This window comes from Oratosquilla oratoria, chromosome 40 (assembly GCF_046742065.1).
Source record: "Oratosquilla oratoria isolate Oo_2021 chromosome 40, ASM4674206v1, whole genome shotgun sequence".
In the NCBI taxonomy this organism is placed as follows: Eukaryota; Metazoa; Arthropoda; class Malacostraca; order Stomatopoda; family Squillidae; genus Oratosquilla; species Oratosquilla oratoria.
The window spans coordinates 5,211,476-5,233,975 of NC_134816.1; positions in this window are offsets into that span (position 1 = coordinate 5,211,476).

Consider the following 22,500-nt stretch of genomic DNA (forward strand, 5'->3'; position numbering starts at 1 on the left):
ACTCACAATAAGTATATTATTTCGGCCGTAAAGGGGAATCGGGATGGACATTGTGTTCGTGAGGGTCAGTGGGTACCCACGGTCCTCATTCCTTGGAGTGGTCTCTTAAGAATTAACCAGATGGCTCTTCATGCAGGGCATTTTCAATGCTAATGCTCCTATAGGTCGAATTAAAAAAGGGGAGAGTTTTCTAAATTGTATATGTTTCAGTATCTTTACATGTGCTCGGTCTAGTGTCTTTGTAATTACTTTTTATAGTTTGTGTTTCTGAACAAGAAAAGGCTTACGTCGCTCTTTTCACGTTGTATTTTTATTTCTTTTAGTTTTATTTTTTCTTTATTCAATCCTCATGTTGCGTGTATCATTGATACCATAAGGCATTATAACCATCTTTTGGTTGCTGGCGAATACAATGATTTTATTCTCAAGAAGAGTTTTATCTTTTTTTTTTTACCGTTGTTCTTTTAAGTGGGGCGATGCTCCCCTCGTTACTCTATATCTAATCTTGTCAATGCAGACGTTGTTATTGATAAAGTCACGGTGGTTTGGCTTACATTGATAATGATGAAGGATGACAGTGAAGATGATGATGATAAGGATGTTATTCTTATATTAAATGTTGATGTCTGCATTCGCGCGTGTGTATGTTTCTGCAAGATGGCGATAGAAGGAGAGAGGGAGACAGACAGACAGAGGGAAAGAGAGAGAGAGAGAGAGAGAGAGAGAGAGAGAGAGAGAGAGAGAGAGAGAGAGAGAGAGAGAGAGAGAGAGAGAGAGAGAGAGAGAGAGAGAGAGAGAGAGAGAGAGAGAGAGAGAGAGAGAGAGAGCGAGAGAGAGAGAGAGAGAGAGAGAGAGAGAGAGAGAGAGAGAGAGAGAGAGAGAGAGAGAGAGAGAGAGAGAGAGAGAGAGAGAGAGAGAGAGAGAGAGAGAGAGAGAGAGAGAGAGAGAGAGAGAGAGAGAGAGAGAGAGAGAGAGAGAGAGAGAGAGAGAGAGAGAGAGAGAGAGAGAGAGAGAGAGAGAGAGAGAGAGAGAGAGAGAGAGAGAGAGAGAGAGAGAGAGAGAGAGAGAGAGAGAGAGAGAGAGAGAGAGAGAGAGAGAGAGAGAGAGAGAGAGAGAGAGAGAGAGAGAGAGAGAGAGAGAGAGAGAGAGAGAGAGAGAGAGAGAGAGAGAGAGAGAGAGAGAGAGAGAGAGAGAGAGAGGAGTGGGAGGGTATGCTTTTGGGGGATTTAAGGGTATAATGTATTACGAACATTCATTTACAAAACTCAACAAAGACTAAGACACCATTTACCTGAGTTGTCTCATTCTCGGCTCTTCAAACATATTCACTTCTTCAGAAATTTGAAGTTGTATCTTACCTGAAACAAAATTAAAAAATTATTAGATACTTTTCAAAAAATCTGAGTAATTTTGATAAAAATATGATTTGCAGGAGAAAAGTAAAGATATCTCCTCCAAAAATCATAGTTTATATACACAACTCTATCTCTACCACCACCACCAATATTAGCAACATCACAATAAGTACTGACACCAACACCTAGGCCAACACCAACAGCAACACCAGCAATACCAACATGAACATCAATACCAACCTCAACACCAACACCAACAAAAACACCAACTTCACTCTTCTACCACCACCACAATAATAAGACAACTTTTACCTTCCATATTTTCTGCAGCAGATATCATGGTTCTCAATACGTGGATTATAATATCATCTTATTCTAATAGCATTAATCAATTCCTCCTCAATCAAATCATAATTTCATCGTGCAAAACGGAATCCATTACGCAATATTAATTTGCATGTGCTGGGTGCCCACGTCCCCCTGTATCACGGCTCACCTCCCCCAATCCACCCTCCAGCGTGAGTTTGTCAACAAGGATAGAAGCGCTGGGAAACCTCCGTTCCACCCTAACACCACTCCTCCCTTAACCATCTAAACTATAAGAGTATGTAACGAGATACGTGTAATTTGCTCAAACTTTAAAGTAACCCATTACCCTGAGTGGGGCCTTGATCGACAACTTTTCAGGTTAGAGTTCACCTCTCCACTGAATGAAATCGTCTGGTGTTTACAGGAATCTGGATCTGAGACCTGGAAACAGAACTTTGTCGTCATTTTTGTCTGTTTCTTTGTTGTTCTTTTTCTTAACAATTATATGCATTTCATAGATGTGTGTATGCATATAAACTGCATATATGAATATATATATATATATATATATATATATATATATATATATATATATATAAACATGCTAAAGCGCTCGGATTTCATTTTTTTATACTTGTGGTGTTTAGCATAATTTGTGCATAATACGTGTGCTTTGTGAAACGTGTATATGTATATATATATATATATATATATATATACATATAATATATATATATATATATATATGTGTGTGTGTGTGTGTGTGTGTGTGTGTGTGTGTGTGTGTGTGTGTGTGTGTGTGTGTGTGTGTGTGTGTGTGTGTGTGTGTGTGTGTGTGTGTGTGTGTGTGTGTGTGTGTGTGTGTGTGTGTGTGTGTGTACATATTTGTATGTATACATACACACAGGTAGAGAGCCTCTCAGGATTTTATTATACTTACCAAACACTTTCCAACCAACTGTAATGCGTCTTTTTATTTCATTATCATGATCTTTCGTCACTTTCACCATCTGGTCTAAATAATTATACTCTTCGACATCCTCAAGACTCTTATCATCAATTTCAATCTTTTTGCTTTGAACTTTCGTGTTGAACATTACTTTGGTTTTACTCTTATTCATTTTTAAACCTACTTTGAGACTTTCCTTGCTTAGATCGCTCAGCATGTCTTGCAAGTCTTCTGCTATTTCTGAAACATGAATGATGTCATCTGCAAATCTTAGGTGGTTCAAATATTCGCCATTAATCTTCAAACCTTTATTTTCCCAACTCAACCTTCTGAAAATATCTTCTAAACAAGCTGTAGATAGTTTGGGTGAAATTGTATTGCCCTGCCGTACTCTTTTCTCGATCTTGATCTTTTCTGTATCATTATGTAGTCGAACTATAGCGGTACAAACAGACTAAGTCAAGTTTTAGATGGAAACCAATCAAGAGAACAGGCAGGCTTTAGAATCGGATATTCATCTCTAGACAATTTGCAGGCGAAAAACCAACTAAACGACAGAATACAATATACCTCTATGTTTAGCTTTTGTAGATAACAAGAAGGCCTTTGACTCGGTAGAACAAATAGCAATACAAAACTTGCTACGCAAACAGGGTACAAACGAACAGATCGTAAGAGTTTTAGAATATATATTCATATATATACATATATACATATATATATATATATATATATATATATATATATATATATATATATATATATATATATACTGTATATATAAAAGTTCAGCCTGGGCTTAACCATAAGTTTCCCGTGTCCATACTCTAAGAATGTTTACACACTGTACGTTATGCTATGTATAGGTGAGATCATTGAGTGGAAAAGGTAGTTAGGAATCTTAGATCAAACTTAGGTCAGCTTTGGCCAACTCAGGCCAATTCAGTTCAACTCAGGTCAATGCAGGTCAATTCAGGTCAACTCAGGCTAACGCAGGTCAACTCAAATTACAAACAATACTTTCTAATATTTCGACAAGTTATAGAACAGGTAATGTTCCTACTTCAACACAAATTCACCCATCACCTTGCACCCTCGCCGTACATTGTCCTTGCTAATGATAATAATTGTCACCCTGCTCCCTCGTTCAGCTGTGATGCACTCATTATGTTATTACAACGGATTTCAAGGGATTACAATAACAAAATATGATGAAAGGAATTCTTCCGGTGCATAACTAGGTCACATTATACGAGTTAAAATATCAATAAATAGATGAGTATACATGCATGCATATATACACACGTATATATATATATATATATATATATATATATACATATATATGTGTGTGTGTGTGTGTGTGTGTGTGTGTGTGTGTGTGTGTGTGTGTGTGTGTGTGTGTGTGTGTGTGTGTGTGTGTGTGTGTGTGTGTGCGTGTGTGTGTGTTATGCGTGCGTATGTGTGTGTGTGTGCGTGTATATATATATATATATATATATATATGTGTGTGTGTGTGTGTGTGTGTGTGTGTGTGTGTGTGTGTGTGTGTGTGTGTGTGTGTGTGTGTGTGTGTGTGTGTGTGTGTGTGTGTGTGTGTGTGTGTGTGTGTGTGTGTGTGTGTGTGTGTGTGTGTGTGTGTGTGTGTGTGTGTGTGTGTGTGTGTGTGTGTGTGTGATGATAATCAAATAAAAAGAAAATAAATATATCGATAAGTAAGCAAATAAATAAATGAATCAGAAATAATTATAAAAAAACAGTACACATACAGAGAAAACAACTAATTGTTGATATTAAGACGAATGAGGCATATACTTAGAAGCTTCTCCAGCCGATTTTTTAACTTATCTTCTTGGATGAAATTACAAATTTACATATTGACAGTTTAAGGGCACTTTTTCACCTCAGGTAATTATTTACTTCTAGAATATGATGACTGTTGCATAGACGTCATGAGACATGAGTGAGTATACGAGGATTCCAGCGTCGGCGTCCTTGTTATATTTATTTTGTAGTTGTATCTGAATGTCCCCCGTATTCTGTGGACAGGCTTGATTGCGTATTTTGTTGCTATAAATATTCTGGGTGCAAAAGAACGAATCATTACTTTATTTGTTTATTTATTTTTTAACGTGCATATTATGATGTGTCATCGTACATCAGGCAACCTAATGTTCGCACAAATATTTGATTCGTGTTGAAGAGATAATCTGGCGAAAGTAGTCTGAACTCCGAATCCTTTTATTTTCTTTAATACTTCTAACCACGAGAGCAGTTATACATATATTGTTCTGGCTAGATAGAAAATATTTGTTCATTCTTAGATAAGGACTACGTACTGTGTTAGTCTTGAAGATTTGTATCAACTACCCCCATTCCTAAAAGTCTCCGCTCTTTGATATTCTGTATATGCTTTTCATTATTGTTAATTTTTCGTGCTAACGCCTTTCCGTGTTTGTGTGAAGAACTCATACTTTGCATTCAAGTTCCTTTGCAAATTGTTATCGTAGTTACTCGAAATTGACTCGTCATCGATCAGAAGTTGAGTTCAATCTTAATGGTCTTAAGCAGGACCTGCCTATCCCTGAGATGACGATACACTCTTTGTAGCTCACCACGGAGACTTAATCTTATTGAGTAGCCGTATTTCTATGACGATATTTTGAAACTAGTGTATCCAGCTTGACCATAATCGTCTGATACCCACCATTATAGAGGGTAGCCAAGAAAGTTGCGACTCGAAGGATTGTCTAGCACTTATCAGGGCTCGAACCCGGACCTCTCGCGTCCAAGGCTGGACCCTAACCACTTCTCCACACAGAATTTTTTTTATCAGAAACAGGTTAATTGCATTTTTCATTAGTATTATAACGATGTGTGCGCTAGAATTTTAATCGAAAGCGTAATTGTTTCGTATTCGCCTAGTTGTGGGTTCGAGGCCCTTACTCCTCTCCAATGCCCAGCAGGGTCTGTTACTTGCCCCAACAGTCCCCAAAGTGCATAGGGCAAGATGACAGCTTTGGCCACAGGTCTGGCGAAGGCTCCTCGCCTTTTATATTGATGCAGATTCAATTATAACATAAGCACACTATATAACGATATATCAAATATTAAAAAAAGTAAACACACATTTGCATGGTCCTTGCATGTAGTGGGTCAGTTTCTTTTGTCTGCAAGAGTACATTCACATAACCTTTATACATTGGCCTTAGCAGCATATAACTGTTTTTAGCATATTAATTTTCCTGACCTAAGCCGGATAGCAGACATTAATCTGTTCTCTGGTATGTACGAGTATGTTAGTTACCTAATGCATACATAGATCCACTGCTGTCGGTGTGTCAAAGAAGAAGTAATGTTTTAATACGATAGTGCGTGTGTTGAAACCATTGTGCCAAAATGATCACGGCAAAGGTAATGGATGTGTTTTTCTTTTCTTTTTTATAACTTTGCTTACTCTTTTGAAATTAGGTCGTTTGACTTCGACCAGGCTTGCCTTCCCTTGTGAGCACCGCTTATTACTCTTTATGTCATTATATCCAAGTTTGTTGAGACTGAACGATGGAATTTAGTGAGTATGAACGGCCAAGAGTAAATCAACTTCATGCATTGGATTTTCTATGCTCACTCAAAATGTTACGCAAAATAAATAAATAGATAAATAAATAGATAAATAGATAAATAAATAAATAAATAAATAAATAAATAAATAAATAAATAAAAATAATAGATAAATAAATAATAAATAAATAAATAAATAAACAAATGAATAAGTAAATAAGTAATTAGATAAATAAATAATGTATAAATAAATAGATAAATAGATCAATAAATAAATAAAATTGAACCATAATGACTACTTATTGAACGCGACTACGTGCTCAGCCTAGATCTATCCCAAAGGGGAGGGAAATAGCAATGGGGAAATCCTAACAAAGAAAACTATCTTGTACCATAATGAACATTTGTTGAACAGGAGCTGCAAAAATGCAGTTAGTCGGAGAGGTGAGTTCATCACACACGCTGACGATGTGTACGTATCGCTTCATTTCACAGTTGAGTGTAGCACTTTCAATATGATGAAGAGCAGGCACAGCGAGATAAATGTCATAATATCATAGCACGGGGTAAATAAAGAAAGAGAAAAAGTTTGACGTCATTTCCACAGGGAATTTTAAGCTGACAACTGAAACAGAGATAGATTGACGTTCATTTCTGACGTTCTTTATTGATTTTGATCTGGTTGATGCAAGGCGACTGACATGCTTCCTCCTGCTGTCGTCCTGTGGTTTTATTCAGTAAAGGGAAATCACCTCAAGTGCTGCAAAAGTGGTTATTACTATTAGGATTAACCATTAATATTAACTTATATATTTGTTTCATCTGCCGTCAGGTGATTTTATCTAGCCAAAGGAAGACCCATCCACAGATACTTTATTTTTTCTAGTTCACACATTCACTGTCATCAGGCAATTTTATATGGCCGAGGGGAATTCCTTCCTCAGCATCTGGGGTATGGTTTTACGTCAAACCAAAAGGGACATAAGACAGGAAACCAAACACGATTCTGAAACGATTTAAAACTGTCGATTCCCTTATTGCATAACCTATGTAATATTCGAAATCGGAACTATCTTGATTTCGCAGCTTAGTTGTGGGTTCGAATCCTGCTCTTCCCTCCGATTCCTAGCAGTGACTGTTACCTATCCCCAATAGTCCCTAAAACACATAGGGCAAAGGTAACTGCTACGACCGCTACATGCCTCCTGGCGTAAGCTATTCACTTTATCATATCTAATACACCTTCCACATAGACAACAATCTTTATAACTTCATTATTCTTCGTGTGAGATATTTCGTTAACCTGAGAGTAGGCCTCACACTAAAGATTTTACGCTTTCTTACGTTAGCTGTACCTGTTTTACAAAAACACATCCTTTCGTTTAACTCCAAATGACAAAACTTTCATCTTTTAGCATTGAGAGCACAGGATTGAATCTATTCCCCAGTCTATATCTAACAACCAATATAAAGATTTTCTAATTTTAGTTTATATCTATCCCCTTCATTGAAGCTCTCAGAAGTGTGATTGTCTTGCAACTTCCTGGTCATCTATTCGAGTCCCGCAGATTTCTGAATGTAATTGTTACATTCCTCAACAGCCTAAAGGATCACAAAGGCGGAGCATACCAACAGGAGATTTTTTTATCCATAACTAGGTCGGATGCGTAAAAAAATCATAATAATAAAATAATAAATAAAAACTATAATAATGTAAATAACAAATAAAATACATGAATAAATAATAAAATACACAAATAAATAAATTAATATACATAGAATATAAGAATGAGGGAGACTGCAAGAGACCATAAGGCCTACTCTAGATAGTTCCAAGTCCATGACCACCTATTATCCCCATCCATAAAGTTATCTTCTCTTCTCTCAAAACAACTAATAATTTCAACGCTCACTACATGGTCAACCATTCTCTTGAAAACCAGCTCTTTCCTTTTCCTTCTTAAATCTAAATTTGCCCAATTCATTACTACGAGTCCTGCTCTGCTGCTTTAATATGATGATCTTGTCTGCATCACCCATAATGCAAAGGTGATGGGTTTGGGAGCAGATACCCGTTCCTGACGTATCATTCTCATCTTGCCTTGATAACACTGCCTCGGCCAGCATCAATGCCTCCTTTCTCTTTATCATCAATGTATTTTTTTCACCAAACCCTTCAAGCCTATCCCACCCTATCTTGGTCTTATCATAATTGACAAAAGACGTCTAACCATTCTTCTTCCTTGTAAAAACTGTAATAATAACCTTGTGAACTTATACGCGTGTAGCTTAAATAATAAAAAAACGTCCACACTATACACACAATTTCAAATGCTACTCATTACGAAAGGACATGTTTTTCTTCCCTATAGACAACGCTTGTCATAAAAGGTAGGATACCACACTTCAAAAATAGATATAGTCTCAAGGACACGGTCTCTTAATGAGCAATAAAGTAAAACACAGAGGCCAAAACGCTAAACCTCTCGGGCGTACATGGAATGAAGTTTTAATGAAACGAAGAGATAATTAAAGACTGACTTGTGATGCTGCTGGAAGCATCTTCCCCTCCTCCCCTTCTCCACTCTACCCTACCTTCCCTGCTCCACTCTTCCCTATCTTCCCTCCTCCTCTTCCCTCCTCCTATCGTCTTCCCTTCTTTTCCTCCTCCTCTCCTCCCTTCCTTTCCTCCTTCCCTCCCTCTCACTGATTTTATACATTCTCTTTCTATTCTGGCATCTTCCTTCCACTCTTTTCCCTTTTCCCCTCTCATTTTATCTCTTCCTTTTTTTCCTCCCTCTCTTTTTCTCTCTCTATTTCTCTCTCTCTCTCCCTCTTCTTGATTTACTTTCCTCTTAAAAAAGAAAGAGAGAGACAAGGAAGCGAGGAGAAAGAAATTGAATACAATCGTTTGGAGTTTGTGGCGTCGCGCCACCGTGGGGAGACGGAGTTGGAAAGAAATATGGCGAAGAAGCGATCTCGATGAAAATTATTTTAGATTAGTAGGGACAAGGACGAGGAGGAGGACGAAGAGGAGTAGAAGGAAGAGGATGATGATGAGGAGGAGGAGGAGGAAGTAAAGAGGAAAAGGATGAGAAATGTTGACGAGGAGGAAAAGCAGGAGGAGAAGAAAGATGAGGAGGAGGAGAAGGAATATGAGGAATAGAAGAAGGAGGAAGAGGTGACGGAGAAAGAAAAGGAGGAGACAACAATGGAGGAAGAAGAGAAAAAGAAGGCTGTGGAAGATGAAGAGGAAGAGAAGAAGGAACAAGAGAAAGAGGAGAAGTTACTGGAGAAAAAGGGGAAACCTGGGAATTAATGAAGAGGGAGGAGGAGAATGTGATGGAAGACGAAGCTGTAAAGGAGACGAACGAGAGGAATGAATAGGAATGTGAACAAAAGGAGAACACAGGATAATAGAAACAATAATTCCAGTTGGTCACAACTATGATGATGTTATCGAGAAGGAAACCTTGAAACATTTGTATGATGAAAACTAAGACACAGAAAAAGACGACGACGATGGGGACGACGCCATCGCCGAAGATATCGCCAGAAAGCGACTAGAAGTGAGAAGGCTGTTGAGAGGGGAATTTGTGACCTAAGCTCTATTGTCATTAGACACTCCACGCGGCATCAGGTCACACCACGTGACGTCACGTTCAGATGCGCAGAGCAGCGACGCACCGAGCCACACAGAGTCCGAAGTTCAGGTGGCTCTTCAGCAGCCGCCAACGCCACGCGAGGCACATGTGCATGAAGAGCACTCCATGTCACTCCTGTAATATCCTGACTCCTAACGCTGTCAAAATGTACATCAGTGAAAATGTGAAATGGACTCATGGTGTTGCTGTTTTTGTAGTTTTTTGCTTTTGTTGTCGCTCTTGTTGTTGGTCCTGTCCTTGTGCTTACTGTTTTTGTCATTGTTCATGGTCTTACGGTTATTGTTGCTTGTTGAGGTTGTATTTGTTGTGATTGTGGAATTGTGTTTGTTGTGAATGTTGTTGTAATTATTATTTGCTTTACTGTTGTTAGCGTTGACATTGTTATAATTGCCATTATCGTTTTAGTTCTCGTGGTTCTCCTCATGACCTTTATCTCTGTTCTTGTCTCTGTCATTGCCACTGTCCTTGTCCTTGTCTTTGTTCTTGTCCTTACCTCAAGGCTATCGCGTTCATTGCCTTGCTAATATCAGTGCTGGAGTCATTATTAGTGTTGATGTTGATAACGTATGGAATAAGGGAGCCTGTGCTTAGTGCACATTCTATCATACTGGAGGATTGGAACCTTGTGGACCAACACTCCGACATTTGATCTCCAGACTGAGCTGAGATCCCGCGTGTGAGATCAACTGGTCAAACCAGTGTCAGCTTCCCATGACTTGATGATGTCATGTTCTTATAATAAAGAGCCCAAAGAATATAAATGAATGGATGAAGTAGCCATGGGTGTTGCTGTATTCCTAAATTCTATTATGCTAACGCCAGATGAGCTTATTCACATGAAGATGAGAGCTTGATAGAACAGGTTCTCTTTCAACGGATATCGTTCAAGCCAGTAATGGAAGGAAAATTAAACATGCTCTCTAAGAATGAAACAAAATGGAAATTGTCTTGTAAGGATTTAAGAAGGAGAAAAGCAGAAATAAGTTGATGTGTGTGGTGGGGTGCAGTAGAATTCGGTCTAGCCGTGTGAGTATCTGGGATTGATCACAGGGGGCTACTAATGATTGCCATTTGCTCTGACAGTCGAGACACACAGGGAAAATGCATCATGGCATAAGCTACCCCCTTTAGTGTGGACATAGAGCAGAGTGCGACAAGCACAAAATTCACCCACTGTATAACAGAATATGTTGATTTTTTTTTTTTTTTTTTTTTTTTTAAGTAGACTCGGAAGTAATCAGCTCGACGAACGTGAGGAGGACTGTTTTATATGTAAAGTACTTTTCACAAAAAAAAATGCAATAATGACATGCCAATGCAGAACTCGAGCATGAGGCTCGGCTTCACTCGAACCAGAACGTGACTCCTCGCCGAGCTTGGCAAGCTGCGCTAATTCTTCAGTACATTCAGCGGAAACAAAACAGAAAAAAAGACTCTGCTGTACTTGTAATTTAAATCCCTCATTACTGGAGTTGAACCATTTTATGTACTGGAAAGAAAATAACTCGTGTTTTGGTTGAATTATCTATTTGTGCCGAAGGACAGGGTATGATGTAAGACTATAGATATTGTTAGAGAACATGTTAGGGTAGACGGTGAGACATAATAATCATAAACGATTGAATCATTTCCGGACAGGAATCAAACACTTAACTATACAATAAACTGAACTGACATATCTACTTAGTGTCGCATTCCATATAAGTATATCCACTATTCATAATTCATATTACCTTTTTCTGTTTACAAAATTCATCTTCCTTTACCACTCATATTGATATCTCTGTCAACACAAACGCAAAGGGAGGGCTTTATACAATTTAATCAAATATACTTAACCTTTCAATCACTACACTCGCCGTACGCATCCATATTCTAACGTGAAAGGGAAACCTACCTCATCATTTAGTCATCGCCTATTTCATTACTCTACTGTGATCTCCCTCTAAAATAGTAATAACATTATCTACTTGTATGCTTGAACATGACTGTGAATATCTATTCGTCTACATATACCGAATATATACATATATATATATATGTATATATATGTGTGTATATATATATATATATATGTGTGTGTGTGTGTATGTGTGTGTGTGTGTTTCTGTGTGTGTGTGTGTGTGTGTGTGTGTGTGTGTGTGTGTGTGTGTGTGTGTGTGTGTGTGTGTGTGTGTGTGTGTGTGTGTGTGTGTGTGTGTGTGTGTGTATGTGTGTGTGTGTGTGTGTGTGTGTGTGTGTGTGTGTGTGTGTATGTGTGTGTGTGCGTGTGTGTGTGTGTGTGTGTGTGTGTGTGTGTGTGTGTGTGTGTGTGTGTGTGTGTGTATTCACTTGGTCTTTGGATCACGTGTTGGACTCGTGATCGACAGCTATTTCCCTCCCGGAAGAGAGCTCAGAGCTCGTAGGTCCGATCTATGGGTAATGCTATGACCTTTCACACACACACACCCCCAACTTCCCGCCCACGAGAGTCAGAGTAACGACCCGAAGCGCAGCAGTACCGAAATAATTTCGGCCCTGTGTGTGTGTGTGTGTGTGTGTGTGTGTGTGTGTGTGTGTGTGTGTGTGTGTGTGTGTGTGTGTGTGTGTGTGTGTGTGTGTGTGTGTGTGTGTGTGTGTGTGTGTGTGTGTGTGTGTGTGTGTGTGTGTGTGTGTGTGTGTGTGTGTGTGTGTGTGTGTGTGTGTGTGTGTGTGTGTGTGTGTGTGTGTGTGTGTGTGTGTGTGTGTGTGTGTGTGTGTGTGTGTGTGTGTGTGTGCATGTTTATCTGTACCACACACACACACACACACACACACACACACACACACACACACACACACACACACACACACACACACACACACACACACACACACACACACACACACACACACACACACACACACGACTCGGTGGCGCGGTCGGTAGAGTCCCTGACTGTCACTACGGCGGTCCGGGTTCGAATTCTGCCCAGGGCTGAAATAATTTCAGTATCGCTGTGTGTGTGTGTGTGTGTGTGTGTGTGTGTGTGTGTGTGTGTGTGTGTGTGTGTGTGTGTGTGTGTGTGTGTGTGTGTGTGTGTGTGTGTGTGTGTGTGTGTGTGTGTGTGTGTGTGTGTGTGTGTGTGTGTGTGTGTGTGTATGTATGTATATCCTTCTTGTAAGTCCTCTTCATGCCTCACCATGATATACAGTAGAATATTCACTACGTAGTATGCTGTAAACAATGCTGTCCTTGTTGATGGTTCTTTCTTCTTTACCTCTGACCACGTCCTTAATTTTCCGACCTGGGGTGTAAGCCACGTGTATGCCAACATTAGACAGTAAGGAAGTTAGTATCTCAGCTCCATTCCGCAGGCCTGCTCAACAAACTAAAGAGAAAAGCACGTGACATTTACGAGAGATCTAGAAGAGAAAAAGTTGACCGCGATTTCCTTGTAGTACCGTATGTGAATGGAGCCGAGATACTAACTTCCTTACTGTCTAATATTGGCATATACGTGGCTTATACCTCTGGTCGGAAAGTTAAGGACGTGTTGAGAGGTAAAGAAGAAAGAACCATCAACAAGGACAACGTTGTTTACAGCATGCCATGTAATGGATATTCTACTGTATATTATAGTGAGACGTCAAGGAGACTTGCAAGAAGGAAAGGAGAACACAAAAAGAACCTACGACACCCCCTAGTAGTGCATACAGAGTCGCAGGGACACCTTCTTAAATGGAATAATGCTCGCCCTCTCCACACGGGGCTTAGCAAGAGAATTAGGAAGCTAGTAGAAGCCACACACATCGTTTCAGGGGAGGTCACCAGCCACAGAGAAGGGTTTGCTAGCTTGTCATCGGTTGTAGTCAGGTTGGTCCTCGACAAAAGCGCGGACCAATCAGCGCACAGCATTGTAAGACGTCCAGCAAGATGATCCACTATGAGGGTATATATTACGATGTTCTGTATTAGTCTGTAATAATGTGCACATATGTATGTATGTATATGTATATATATACATATACATATATACATATACATATATATATATATATATATATATATATATATATATATATATATATATTGCAGTAATTCACAAGGCTCACGTGAAAATAATATGCAGAAAAAAACAATGGTAAATAAGAAACTTTCCGAACGTTTTCGTCTATTTAAGACATTATCAAGGAATACACAATTACAGATACATATGTGGATATATATGTACATAAAGTAGTAGACAAAACGTTCGGACTAAGCTTAGCTTTTTATTTACCAGTGTTTTTTCTGCACACACACACACACACACACACACACACACACACACACACACACACACACACACACACACACACACACACACACACACACACACACACACACACACACACACACACACACACACACACACACACACACACACACACCACACACACAACACACACACACACACACACACACACACACACACACACACACACACACACACACACACACACACAACCACACACACACACACACACACACACACACACACACACACACACACACACACACACACACACACACACACACACACACACACACACACACACACACACACACACATATATATATATATATATATATATATATATACATATATATATATATATGTGTGTGTATATATATGTATTTACCTAGTTGTATTTACCTAGTTGTATTTTGCGGGAAGGGGAGCTATGCTCGTGTTGTCCCGCCTTTGTATCTTGCAGTGTCTAGTTTGTTTTTAAACTCATGAATGGTTTTTGCGCATACTATTTCATTGTCCAGTTTGTTCCAAGTGTCCAAAACTCTATGAGGAAAACTGTTTTTCTTCAGTTCTCTTCTATAGCTATGTTTTTTTATTTTCTTTCCATGTCCTCTTGTGTTTCTTTTGTCCCAGTTAAGTAAGTTCTCACTATCGAGTACCTCTGTGCCTTTCATGATTCTGTAGATGGTCAATAGGTCACCTCTCTCTCTTCTTTGCTCCAGTGTCGGTAACTCCAGTTTAGCCAATCTCTCTTTGTATGATAGGTTTGCAAGTGCAGGTGCCATTTTTGTAGCTGCTCTTTGGATTCTTTCTATTTTCTTTATATTCTTTTTGGTACTGGGGGACCACAATGTCGCTGCATACTCTAATCTAGGCCTTATCAATGTAACCAATATTTTTTTCATCATGTCTTCGTCCAAGTATGTAAACGCCACTTTTATTGATCTTAGCAAATTGTAAGTCTCCCCGACAATTTTGTTAATCTGTATATCATAGGACAAGTCGTTCGTGATAATTACTCCCAAATCTTTTTCGGATCCTACTTTCTTTACTTCTTTGGTTCCAATTGTATATTTTCCTGATATTCTGTTTTTGCTTTTTCCAAACTCCATTATGCTACACTTCTTAGTATTAAAGTCCACTTCCCATTTCTGACTCCAGTTCCATACCCTATTTAGGTCTTCTTGCAGTGCTTCACAGTCCTCATCAGTTTCTATTTTCCTTAGCAGTTTGGCGTCATCGGCAAAGAAGCTCATGTAGCAGTTCACGTCCTCATCCATGTCATTCATATAGATAGCAAACATTATTGGTGCCAGCACAGATCCTTGCGGTACTCCACTGATCACCTCTTTCCAGTCTGAATATTTTCTCTGAGCACTACTCTCATCTTTCTACCAGTCAGAAAGTCCTCTATCCATTTTAGTAGGTTTCCCTGTATTCCTCCTATGTGTTCCAGTTTTTTTAGTAGTTTTCTGTGTGGTACTTTGTCAAAGGCTTTTTGCAAGTCTAGGAATGCACAATCAGCCCATCCATTTCTTTCTTGCACTATGTCTATTAGTCTTGAGTAAAAGCATATTAAGTTTGTGGAGCATGATCTTCCTTGTCTGAATCCGAATTGTCTTGGGTTTAATATGTCATTGTCTTCCAGATGTTTTACCCATCTATTCTTGATTATTTTCTCACAAATTTTGGCAATGGTGCTTGTTAGTGATACTGGCCTATAGTTGGTGGGTTCTTCTTTGTTTCCTCCTTTGTGTATTGGTACAATGTTAGCGTTTTTCCAGTCCTCGGGTATCTTTCCTTCTTTGAGTGAGCTGTTTATTAAGATGTGTATTTTGTCTGTTAGTTCTTCTTTGCACTCCTTTAGAATCCAATTTGCAATACCGTCCGGGCCATGTGATTTTCTGACATCCAGCCTTGATAAATGTTCTGATATTTCCTTTAGTGATGCTTAAAACTCATTCATGAGGGGAGATTTCTTGTTTTTGTCTATGTCACAATTCGGTATTTTCTCTCTGGTGAAAACAGATTTAAAGTGATTGTTCATGACTTCGGCCATCTCTAAATCTTCTGTGTATTCTATGTTTCCTTGGCATAGTTTCACCAATTCCTGTTTGTTTTTAAGTTTACCATTCACATACCGATAGAATAGTTTGGGTTGCTCTTTGCATTTGTCTATAATATCCTTCTCATGGTTCCTTTTCTCCTCTCTTCTCACATTAACATACTCATTTCTATAGTTAACATAAATTTGCCATTTGCTTTGTTTTTTGTCTTTTCTCCACTTTTTCCAAGCTTTGTCCTTCTGTCTTTTGCCTCACTGCATCTTTTGTTGAACCAACATTTAATGTACTCTCTCTCTCGCTTTTGTCTTGGTACATGCCTGTTTACCCCTTCATTGTAGTTTTCCATCAATATATTCCATTTCTCTTCCACTGCTGTTTCTTCCCTGTAAAATATTTCCCAGTTTGCATTCCGGAAGAATGTCTTTAGTTTTGTAAAGTCTGTTTTGTTGTACCTCAGTCTTCCTTTCCTATGCTTTTCGTTCCTCTCTATGTCTATTTCTTCCTTTAGTATAGTTTCGATGAGTACATGGTCACTCTTTCCAATTGGTGTCTCATACTGGACTTTATGCACTATTTCAGGCTCTGTTGTAAATATTAGATCTAGTTTCGATGGCTCTTCATTATTTCTGTACCTTGTGTTTTCATGGACCCATTGGGTCATTGTGTACTCCATGGTCATATCTAGCAGTACATTGCCCCACGAGTCATCTCCTCCTTGCACTGTCATGCTGTCCCAACAAATTTCTTTGCAATTGAAGTCCCCCATAACTACCAGATTACCCTTACCCATTAGTATCTCATTGAGTGATTTTCTTGTGTCATCTAGCATTTTTTATGTTCAATTTCTTTCCAAGCGCTTGTTTTTGGAGGCACATAAGTCACCACAAACTTTCTACTTTTCATATTCTTGCCTTCGACTTTTATCATGATCAATTCAGCATTACCTTTGCCCTCTGCAATTTTTGTCACCTTTAGGTCTTTCTTGGCCAAGAACATGATTCCCCCTCCCTGTTTCTTGTCCCTGTTTTTTTATCCAGTAGTTGTATAAACCTTGTCCGATAACAGTGGATGGTATTTCACCTCTTAGTTTAGTCTCTACAATTCCCATTATGTCTGGTTTTGCTTCTAACAGATAATCATTGAGTTCGTTCAGTCCCGAAATTAGTCCGTCAATGTTGGTATAGGCCACTTTTAATTTTCTTCCTTCTCCCTGGTTTCTTCTTCCCTTGTTTTGTTCGTTTTGAAGCGCCATTGTCTTAATCTCAAGTCTATTACTCTCCACTGGAATTCTTTGCATTCTGTCTCCGATCTTTTCAAGTTTTTTTCCTTTGCTTCTTCTCTTAGCGCCCTTTCTTTTTCTAATTCCTCAGTACTCATTTCTCTTTTTATCCATATCTTATTGTATTTTTCACTCTTTGCCAAGTTACCTACTTTTTCAAATATGTCTTCTACTACCACTTGTGACCTTAGTTTTATCTTTAGAGGTCGATTCCTATCCTTAGTATAGCGACCAATTCTGTAAGTCTCTTCTAAGTCTGTGCCTGAATCACTATCTCCCCCCTGGATTTCATTAAGGATTTCTACTGCTGTCTCTTTTTCTTCTTTTTCTCTCATGTACCTCGCCAATCCTTGTTTTTCTTTAAGCCCATAAACCACAATACATTTCTTCCTATCTACTGTGTCCCTGACCCAATTTGCTTTTTCGTTAATCACTTGAATGATTGTGTCTTTTGCATTATCTTGCATTTGCTGCTTGACTATTTCTTTGAAAGCAATTTCTTTATTTTCAATATTTTCTTTCCACTTTTTAATTTCCTGGATACTGTCCCCACCTAAGTTTTCTTCGATCTTTTGTGTCAATTCTTGGAATTTGTTGTTCACTTCTTGCTTTAGATTTTCGCTATTATTATCATTAGTTTTCTTCTTTTCATTTTCATTCTTCAGTTCATTTATGTCTCTTTTCATTTCTTTAATTTCGTTTGTAAGATCCAAGTTAGCTTTTTTCAGGTCAGAAATTTCGTGGTTAGTCTTAGATAAACAATCAATTAAACCAATTACCTCTTTTCTTAAGTCCATGATTTCATTTTCCCACCGAGTCCTATTTTTGCTCATCTCTCTCTCTATCTCTAATAATCTACTTAAGTTCTTTCTTTCGTACTTGCCATGTATGTATGTGTGTGTGTATATATATATATATATATATATATATATATATATATGTATATATACATATATATATATATATATATATATATATATGTGTGTGTGTGTGTGTGTGTGTGTGTGTGTGTGTGTGTGTGTGTGTGTGTGTGTGTGTGTGTGTGTGTGTGTGTGTGTGTGTGTGTGTGTGTGTGTGTGTGTGTGTGTGTGTGTGTGTGTGTGTGTGTGTGTGTGTGTGTGTGTGTGTGTGTGTGTGTGTGTGTGTGTGTGTGTGTGTGTGTGTGTGTGTGTGTGCCTGTGCTTACGTGCGTGCATATGCGCATATATGCACACATGTGTGTCACTACTAACTTATGTATCTGCCTTATGGATGCATAATTATGTCGCACGTCGAAAGGCCGAATACATCTTGAAAATGTTCATGTGAAAAGTCATTATGTTAACTTTTAAATAGACTTACCATAACAATAAGAAGACACTTGACACTTCTTGGCAAACTTAATAATGCTGTTAAATACAACAATAGTGAAGAAGCCAGAAGAAAGTCAAGGAGAAAGGTGAAAAAAATATATATACACGAAAGAGGGAAGAAAACCCAACAAAGAAAAACAAAAATTAGAGAGAGAGTGTTGAACATAGACGACGGCGTTCGAAAAAGTGCTGAAAAGCGTCAGAGAAGAAGGGTTGGGAAATTTATGAGAACCAAGTATAGTATTTGCACATATACTGTCTCCTAACGGCCTTATGCGAGAGTAATGGCTTCGCAAGACGCCCAGCGCGCAAAGTGTAATGAAAGAGAATTGAACTAATGGACACAGCATTTTTGAATAGGAAGGGATGAAAAGAGAAGGAAACGAGGCACTGCCTAGGAAGCAAAAGGGAGCATTCAAGTACATTAGCAACCGCGGTGCTGGGGCCAGCACACTGCTTAATCATTATTGGCAGGGGCTAGCCCGTTAGAATGAAAGTGTGAGGCTGTGGTTGAGGAGGTCGGGAGAGGGAACCGAGCCGAGGTGAGAGGAGGGGAGGGGAGGGGAGGGGAGGGGAGGGGAGGGGAGGGGGGAAATTGAGCTGCAACCGAAGGTATCGCCTGGTGGTGGCCGGTGGGCTCACGACGTGAGAAGGTGGCGGGTTAGAACGAGACGCCTGTTTCATTAAAGGGAGACTCTGATCTCGGGATAAGCCAGGTAAGGGCTGCTTCAGGCTTGAAGGAAGAAGGAAGAGGAGAGAGAGGAGGAGGAGGGGAAGGAGGAGGGGGAAAGTGGAGTAGGAGAAAGATGAGAAGAAGAAGGAAGAGAAGATTGGGTGAAGTAGAAGTAAAGAAAGGGAATTAAAGAGAAGCGAAGAAGAAAGTGTACATAACGGGTGTCTTTAGCTTCAAGGAAGGAGGAGAAAGAGAGGGAGAGGAGGAGAACGAGGGAAAGAGAGAGGAACTAAGAAGAATAATCTGGGGTAAGGAAAAGAGAAGTAAAGAAGTCTTGAAGGAGGAAGGCGAGGGAAGAGAGAAAGAACATGAGCTGACAAATGAGAAAAAATTGTGGAGGAGAATACGTGAAAAAGTTTATGGGAAATAAAATGAGTGGTACAGAAAGATAAAGAGAAGGCAAGTAAAAAGAATAAAAAGGAGAGACAAAAGGAGATGGAAATAAAACAGAATTAAAATAAGACAAAAGAGGAGGATGAGGAGGTGGATAAAAAAGATGAGAGTGAGTAAAAATAGATATAATGAAAAGAGTGGTGCTGAAATTCAAGAAACAGGAGAAGAATGACGAGGAGAAGGGTTATGAAGATTAGCAAATGTAGAAGATGTGTAAGTATCAGGTGAGGAGAGAGCAAAAGGAAGAATAATAGAAGAGGATATATAAGAGTAGACGCAGAACAAGGAACAGGTTGAGGAGCAGCAAGAGGAGAAATAAAATACTTTTGGTATCTTCGATTATGCGAAAAATTGGTCCGAATGAGGGGAGTTCTACTTGATGAAGGCTTTATTTTGTATTAAAAAATCACCGCAGATTACTAAAGAGATGACCATCCACGACAGCTCATTGTTAACTATGAACACACAAACACATAATACCAAAACTCTTTAGTATATGGACTGCCGCTCTATAGTATATTAGAGAGACATTCCATAAAAAGAATCTTGATCTGGAGACCAGGAGACCATTCTGTGAAAACAAGATATTTTGGTTCCATATTAAAAAAAATAATAATTATTTATCCAACGGCACTTCGATTACCAGCTTACCATACGTTTCCCCGTCTGAAATAACGTTCAGGAATACGTTGATGAAGTGAGGCTGTAAAACTAGAGTATCAAGATATACAATAAATTTGCATTGTAGAACTGATGAAATTGTCTTAGTTGTAAGTGCACTGTTTATATATATATATATATATATATATGTATATGTATATGTATATGTATATGTATATGTATATGTATATGTATATGTATATGTATATGTATATGTATATGTATATGTATATGCGTATGTGTATGTATATGTATGTGTATTTGTATATGTATATGTATATGTATATGTATATGTATATGTATATGTATATGTATATGTATATGTGTATGTATATGTATAAGTATATGTATATGTATATGTATATGTGTATGTATATGTATATGTATATATATATGTATATGTATATGTATATGTATATGTATATGTATATGTATATGTTGAAGAATGGACGACAAAATGAGTGGTAGGGTGGTGAAATAAACACCGAGAATCGTTGAAGTTTTAATTACTGACGTACCGGAGATCGCCAGTTCATCCAGTACGAAGATAGGTTAAATGGTGAGAGGCAAGGGTAGAAAATAACATATTAAGAACAGCATGGTTTACATAATCTCATGTGGTGGCTGTGACCTGAACTATTTTGGAGAGAGAGGAAGAGGCCTATCACAAGCCGATATATGAGCACAAAAGTGACCTGAGGGCCCACGAACATCAAACGCCTTGTTGGTTCATGTGGAGAAATATGGACATTTGCCCAACTGGGACGGAGTGGAAATATTCAACAAGGGTTAGACAAGAAAAAAAAAAAAAATAGTCGAGTCAGCTTTTATAGCATCCCATCCCTGCTGTAACCATTGGGAGCGTGGAATGATGTGAGGTATAAATTGTTGATTTTCTGACCATGTTTGTACTATCTGAAAAAGCTCTGTTAACAGCAAAACGTCAGTATTTAAAACTTAAATGACTCTCGGTGTTTATCTCGACACCCTACCACTCATATGTATATGTATTTGTATATGTATATGTATATGTACGTATGTATATATATATATATATATATATATATATATATATATGTGTGTGTGTGTGTGTGTATGTATATGTATATGTATATGTATGTGTATGTGTATATGAAATATGTATATGTATATGTATATGTATATGTATATGTATATGTATATGTGCAATAAAAACACTGGGAACGTGTGTTTTATAAATGCAAGGTAACCACTTTCGAAAATAAACAAACGAAGCAGAGCGCTTTCGTATATTACATCTTCAGTGCATATGTACTGTATATATATATGTATATATGTGTGCGTATATAATATATATATATATATATATGTGTGTGTGTGTGTGTGTGTGTGTGTGTGTGTGTGTGTGTGTGTGTGTGTGTGTGTGTGCATGTGAGTGTATATATATATATATATATATATATATATATATATACATATATATATATTTGTATTTATGTATCTATATATATATATATATATATATATATATATATATATTCCTAATACATATTTCTAAGCTGCTCTATGTTAAGAGGCTCTGTACTCTCTCCATAGTTTAGAGGACAACAGCAAGCAGGGAATGCAGGAACCTTCTTCCTGTCTGCATCATGAGTCACCGTTCCTCAATACAAACCAAAGTGATTGTAGATTTCATGAGAATCACACAGTTTGACATCACACTGCTACTTTGATTCTCTGGCGAATTTAGAACTTAACCACCTTATCGTAAAGTTTGTGTCCACTCTGGGAACGAACACGGAGCTCTGAGGGACTTCGGTACTCACTATCGAGGATGTAGATTTAGAAGTGTTCATATATATGAGAAATTGAATTATAATATGGTTTGAAGAATATCGCCATTATGTACCCCTTGAAGTCGTATTAGGTGACTAAATGAAGTT